Genomic DNA, 7,443 nt, shown 5'->3' with positions numbered 1-7,443 from the left:
ATGAGAATACATGCAATTTTATAAATGTTTTACAAAATAGACATAAGTACGTGAAACTACTTTCTATGGTTGAATGATCGAAGCCGAATATGCCCCTTTTTACTTGGTAACCTAAGAATTAGTAAACCAGTCTACTAATTAACGCGAATCATAAAGATAGATCTATTGGGCCCAACAAACCCCATTCGTTATAGCGGATGCTTTAGTACTTCGAGTTTTTATATCATGTCCGATGGATGTCCCGGAATGATGGGGATATTCTTATATGCATCTTGTTAATGTCGGTTACCAGGTGTTCACCATATGAATGATTTTTATCTCTATGTATGGGATGAAGTTTACGAAAAATGGAAATATGAAATCTTTTGGTCTATTATTACGATTGATAAATATATAGGTTAAACCTATAACTCAGCAACATTTTTTGTTGACGTTTTAAGCATGTTTATTCTCAGGTAATTGTTAAGAGCTTCCGCTGTTGCATACTAAATTAAGGACAAGATTTGGAGTCCATGCTTGTATAATATTGTTTGAAAACTGCATTCGAAGACATTTATTGTTGTGTAATATTATTGTAAACCATTATGTAATGGTCGTGTAAAAACGCTATATTTTTTATTATCATTATTTGATAATCGTCGTAATATTTTTATACCTTTATCGATAAAATAAAGGTTATGGTTTGTTTTAAAATCAAATACAGTGTTTGAAAAACGTCTCATATAGAGGTCAAAACCTCGCAACGAAATCAATTAATATGGAACGTTTATAATCAATATGAACGGGACATTTCAGTTGGTGTCAGAGCGTTGGTCTTAGAGAACCAAAAATTGCATTAGTGTGTGTCTAACCGAGTTTGTTAGGATGCATTAGTGAGTCTGGAATTCGACCGTGTTTTCTTTAAAAACGATTGCTTAACACTTTTTGTTGGAAACTATATATTATTAACATGTAAATATTATGTGATATATTAATCTCTTAACGTGTTTGATATTGTGCGATAGATGTCTACCTCTAGTACAAATCCCATCGACTCACCTAATAATAATGAAGAGTCGAATATATTTTGGGAAGATTCACAAATTCCCGAGGAAGAACCGGAAGAGGAAGAACCGGAAGAGGAGGAACTGGAAGAGGAGGAACCAGAAGAGGAAGAGGTTTAGGAGGATGAAATATTAATAACTACAGAAAAATGATTAAATTAAAGAAAATCCTCAACCAATGGACCAAAGTTAAAAATGGTCAATGGTGTTTCCGCCAAGGAAGCAAAATATTGGGAAAATTACCAGTTTTCTGATGAATCGGATCCCGATAAGGATTCCGATGATATTATAGAAATTACCTCGACCCAATTTGAAAAAGAAAAAGAAAACAATAAGGGAAAAGGTATCAAAATAGAAAAACCCGAGCCCAAAACCGATGAACTTTATGTTAACATGAAGTACCCTGATGGGGTGTACCGTAAGCACCCGTATTTCTTAAACTTTCACTATAACCCGGAAACATCTAAGCCACCAGGTTTTTCTAGACCATTTGAGAAAAGAACGGCTCGTATTAGGGGAGCCCCATATATCCCTAGAAAATTAGCGAAACGAACCAAGTCCGAAGAAGAAGAAACGAGTGAGTCGGAATAAAGAGTTGTAATCATGTTGTGTAATATATGTATTGTAGTGTGTTTTTATATTATATGTAAAAATTGCTTGTATTGTTTGTTAATTATCTTTTACGAATCTAATCCTTGTTTATTTTACAGTATAAAAACAAAAATGGACGTTAAGGATAGACAACCAAAAATTTTAGAAGACCTACCAGGGGATATGATTGATGAAATCTTGTCTAGAGTCGGGCAGAATTCATCAGCACAAGGGGAGACTTTAAGTTACGTCAAGTTTTCTTTAAGGCATTTAGTGCGGGAAACCCAGATGCAATTTTACGCTACGGGTTACGAACCTATTTTGACTCAACATATCCCAACATAGGACTCCGTTCTTTAGAAAGAGCTTCTAACATGCAACATAAAGAAGCATGTTATGCTTATGGGTTAATAATGTTTGCTTCACATCAAATTAAGAAAATGAACATTGGGTTGCAAATTTTAAATAAAACATTCCCACAAGTGACGGACTCGGTAGTTGAGGTGAGAAACAAGGTTTTTAGATTGTTACGGGGCTGTTGGGCATTACGTAACCCTCGTTCTTTTGACGACATTACAACATGATGCCTAGCCAACGGTCACAACGGTTATTTTTCACAAGACCAAGGATGAGAAATAATACTAGTAAAACCCGAATGCATGACTTGTTTCTGGACTTATGAATTACGTGTCTTTATTTCTTTTGATGAACGACTTACGTATTAACTAGAATTGCCTTTATAGCTGCCGTGTAGCAAAGTTATTATGTACTATATTTCATCCTATATGTATAATAGTGGTATTGTATGTTTGTAAAATATTGTATAAAAGTTTGAACGCGAAATATTATTGTAATAAGTTTTTCATATAGAATCGTAGTAGTTGAATTGTATAGTAGCTACTAAGTATGAACTTAACGGGTAGGTACTACCCGAATTAAAACTATAAAATGCTAATATGAAGAAAAATCTTTTATAAATAAGTTCATATTATACTACGAAATACTATTGACTACTCTTAAATTCTATATGATTAACTCAATTCTTTTGGCTATTTTTGAAGGAAATGGCACCGACGACTTGTCAGAACTTGAACATGAGTGAGGAAGACTTCCGTGTTTTCCTTGCTGCGAACATAGCCGCAGTGCAGGCCGCAATGCAAAATAACAACAATAACTCTGGTTCTAGCAGTGAAATTAATTCCACAAGAAATCGTGTAGGATGATCCTACAAAGAATTCACTGCCTGCAAATCTTTGGAATTTGATGGAACTGAGGGTCCAATTGGATTGAAACGGTGGACCGAGAAGGTTGAATCAGTGTTTGCCATAAGTAAATGTACTGAAGAAGACAAAGTAAAGTACGCTACGCATACCTTCATGGGTATTGCGTTAAAATGGCGGAATACCTATCTCGAGCAGGTAGGACAAGTTGCTGCTTACGCACTACCGTGGTCAGCATTCAAGCACTTGATGAATGAGCAGTATCGTCCCAGAAACGAGGTCAATAAGCTCAAGGTAGAGCTTAGAGGATTACGAACAAAAGGTTTCGATATCACCACATACGAATGACGATTCACAGAGTTGTGCCTATTGTGTCCCAGAACGTTCGAAGGCGAAAAAGAGAAGATCGACGCATTTGTAAAAGGGTTACCAGAAAGGATTCAAGAAGTTGTGAGTTCACACGAGCACGCCTCCATACAAAAGGCAAGTTGAATGGCTCACAAACTAGTGAACCAGATCGAAGGAAGGATTAAAGAGCAGGCGGCCGAAGAGGCTAACATGAAACAAGTCAAGAGAAAGTGGGAAGAAACCAGTGATAAGAGTCACCAATACAACAACAACAATCACAACCACAATCACAATAACTATCCCAACAACTGCAACATCAATCGCAACAAAAACAATCGAAATCCCAGCAACAACTTCAACAAACGTCCCAACAACAATTACAATAACCGTCCCAATAATAATAACAACAACAACAATAACAACAATAACAATCCCAACAACAATCTCAATAACAACATGGCATCAAAAACCAAAAACAGCCATGCCAAAGGTTTGAAGAGCATCACCAGGGGTTCTACACGAAATTTTGCACCAGGTGTAAAAGAAATGGTCATAGTGCGACAAAGTGCGAGATCTACGGACCAATGTATAACAGAACTAAAAGAACAAATAATGTCGGAACAAATAACACCGCCATAGTTTGTTTTGGATGTGGAAAACCGGGCCACTTTAGTAAAAATTGCCTGAATCAGGGGAATACTAATGGGCAGGGCCGCGGAAGAGTTTTCAATATTAATACGGCAGAAGCGTAGGAAGACCCGGAGCTTGTTACGGGTACGTTTCTTATTGACAATAAATCTGCTTATGTTTTATTTGATTCGGGTGCGGATAGAAGCTATATGAGTAGAGATTTTTGTGCTAAACTAAGTTGCTCACCGACGCCCTTGGATAATAAATTTTTACTCAATTAGCAAACGGTAAATTAATTACAGCAGATAATATATGTTGGAATCGAAAAATTAAACTGGTTAGCGAAACATTTAAGATTGACTTGATACCAGTAGAGTTAGGGAGTTTTGATGTGATAATTGGTATGGACTGGTTAAAAGAAGTGAAAACAGAGATTGTTTGTAACAAAAATGCAATTCGCATTATACGAGAAAAAGGAAAACCCTTAATGGTGTACGGAGAAAAGAGCAACGCGAAGTTAAATCTTATTAGTAACCCGAAGGCGCAAAAACTAATAAGAAAAGGTTGCTATGCTGTGCTAGCACACGTCGAGAAAGTCAATTCTGAAGAAAAGAACATCAATGATGTTCCCGTCGCAAAAGAATTTCCCGATATATTTCCGAAAGAATTACCGGGACTACCTCCACACTGATCCATTGAATTTCAAATAGACCATGTACCGGGAGCTGCACCAATAGTTCATTGATGTGTGAAATCTAGTATATAATTTATCTTAGAGAATGCCGGTTTAAAGATTACTACACAATAACGTGCAGTGTACCCGATCGTGCAATAGTATAAAGTTGGTAATTCCGAAATCGTTCCAAGGACAGTTTTAAACGTGAGAATTAAGATTGCAACTAATAAATTAAACTAAGTTAATCTATGAAAATCGAAAGTACGAGATAATTGTTTTGGTGGCTATTTAACGATTAGTCAAATCAAAGATTGATTAAAAGTAAAAGACAATATTTTTGTGTTTTTAAATTTTTAAGAAATAAATGCAGACTCAACGGAAAGTAAAGATATTTGAATTCAATAGATAAAAGAATGTTTGCCTAGATCTCCTATTCGCAGTGTCGGATGATTTGTTATTAAGCTCTAGTTCAATTTATCAATACATGCAACTACAAAGTCGGTTTACCCAGAGTTCTCTTTTAGCAAACACGTCAAACTTGGATTTATTGGCTTAGGGTTCCCTTTCACCAAAGACCTCTTTTGTTTGTGACTTAGTAATTAACTAATTACAAGATTAAGATTCAATTGGTTACGCGTTCGCTCCACACAATTCACCCCTATTTTGTTTAATCTATGTTACCCGGTTTACCCCCTTGGTCCAGTAAGCACCCAATTGGTTAAGACAAATCAATTGAAAACTAGTGTACTAAATTGAAACAGGATTCCCTTTGTTCAAACACGATCACTAATCAACCTAGTAACAATAATCAACACCCACAAGAATGGTTCTTAATCAAAACTCATAATTATCATGCATTAATCAATAAAACATTAAAGTATCATCCAAACACATACGAATATTCAATCTAGACAAACATTAAAAAGCTTAGCCAATAATCATGGCTAAAACCAAAATCACCAATAAACAATTAAGAGTATTCATTATGAAGATAAGAATTAAACCTAATCAAAATTGTGTTCTTGATTGATAAACGGACCGAGACGCGTTTCTGGAATGATTGATGCGTTAGAATGACCTTGGGATTCCTCAAAAATCACCTTGGTTAGTCAAAAAACTGCTGAAATTCGTCTGGATGCAAAAGTGAATTATTAGGGTTAAAATTCGGTCTTTAAATAGGTGGATTCTGAAACTGACAGAACATGGAGCGGCGCTCCATAAGTCGCGCGGCGCTCCGATTGCTGTAATACTGATTTCTGGTCTCTTGAAAGCTCTCGACATGAAAATCCTGCCTAATGGAGCGGCGCTCCACATATCTGAGCGGCGCTCCAAACCCAAAATGCTGAATCCAGAGCTGAAAACTCGTAAAATCAAATCAAACTCAAATCGAACCAATCTCTTTCACCCTATTACATAGAAAATCACTAAAACCATCAAATATCTTCAAAATTCATCTCCTTGGTCTTAGAACTAGAACTTTCACAACATTCACCGAAATAACACTAAATCGTATCCAGAAGGACCAAAATGTGCCCGATATTGCTAAGAAAAACGCTTATGAAATATGCGATATCAAACAACCCCACACTAGAGTTTTGCATGTCCTCAAGCAATCGAACTCGATAATAATCTTCTACCATATGATAACTTCTTCAACATGTATGTAGAACCAAACTCGTAACTAATAAACCACAAACTAGCATGGGCACGATTTGGATGTAAATACCAACCATACCTCCCACTTGAATTCCCCCAAATTTAACTTCTCAAACCTCAAGCAATTAACATGAACAACGTAGCTAAATAAAATCTCGAATAGCGTACCAAATAAAATGAAACAGAGAATCTGAGCAATAATGTAAGTCTTCAAAGGAACCGGGAATCAAGTGGAAGCCAAGCACCAAAGATAAAGCAAACGAACGCATGTGCCAAAAAGAACGTACGGGCTACCCCCCAATTGGTCAAGCCAAGCCTCCAACAAGTACCTAACATCGTAACTATGTCGGTAACAAAATAATGTGCTTAGGAGGGTACACATTACGTCCAGATATCATCGATAATCATGAGGTGATCATCTAATCCGTTAAGTCAATCATAAAGATTGAGGTTCATCAGGCTTAAAAGCTGATATCTTACCTTTCCGGAGGTTATCCACTGGGAATCTGATCAATCACTGACATTTTGTGTATCATGGTGCGCTTCCCATTTGGCTAGTAAATCTCCCTCATTGAGATAAGCTTTGACTACCACTTTCCCTGTTTGACGTTGAGGCCTGGTAGATTTCCAGTCGATTTTAGCAATGACTTTTCAAGATTTTTCGTCACCCTACAACTGGTCTGGACTACAACTTCTGAAACAAATCAGCAAGTGTGTCGTTCGGGAGACTTGACTCCCTTTAGGATGGAATAGATACATCCTGTGTGGTTAAATAAAGTGGTCGGGTGCAACATTGTCCTTGTTAGGAGAAACAATGAGGATCACCCTGTTTAAGTTTTCGATCTAGCGCATGGTCCGGTTTCGACCACACGCTACTATCACCGTTCATACAGTTGACACCCGCCTTGGTGCAGATGACCTACGTATGAATTTCAATGTTTATGTAGGATTTCACATTCAAAATAATGAACATGTTTTGAAAGTTCAAGACTTTCTCCTCTAACAGTACCTCATCGTGAAATGATGGGTAATGAAATGGTACAGCTTAAGAGGTATACGTACCAAGTGAAACGGTCGGAAGACTTTACTTCCTTAATGAGTGGATCTAAGTCACTCGGGAATGCCAATCTATTTCAATTGACACTTGGTTTAAATCCCAAAAACCTTTGGGTGCAATAGCTTTTGGCTATGGGTTGTGTTGTCTAAGCAAACACAAGCACGTAGCTATTGTTCCTAAAAAGGATAACACTGGTGAAGCTCTAGGCTCCTCTTCCCACAG

This window comes from Rutidosis leptorrhynchoides, chromosome 7 (genome assembly GCF_046630445.1).
Source record: "Rutidosis leptorrhynchoides isolate AG116_Rl617_1_P2 chromosome 7, CSIRO_AGI_Rlap_v1, whole genome shotgun sequence".
NCBI classification, from domain to species: Eukaryota; Viridiplantae; Streptophyta; class Magnoliopsida; order Asterales; family Asteraceae; genus Rutidosis; species Rutidosis leptorrhynchoides.
The sequence above is the reverse complement of the archived record's forward strand: the minus strand, read 5'-3'. Positions refer to the sequence as shown.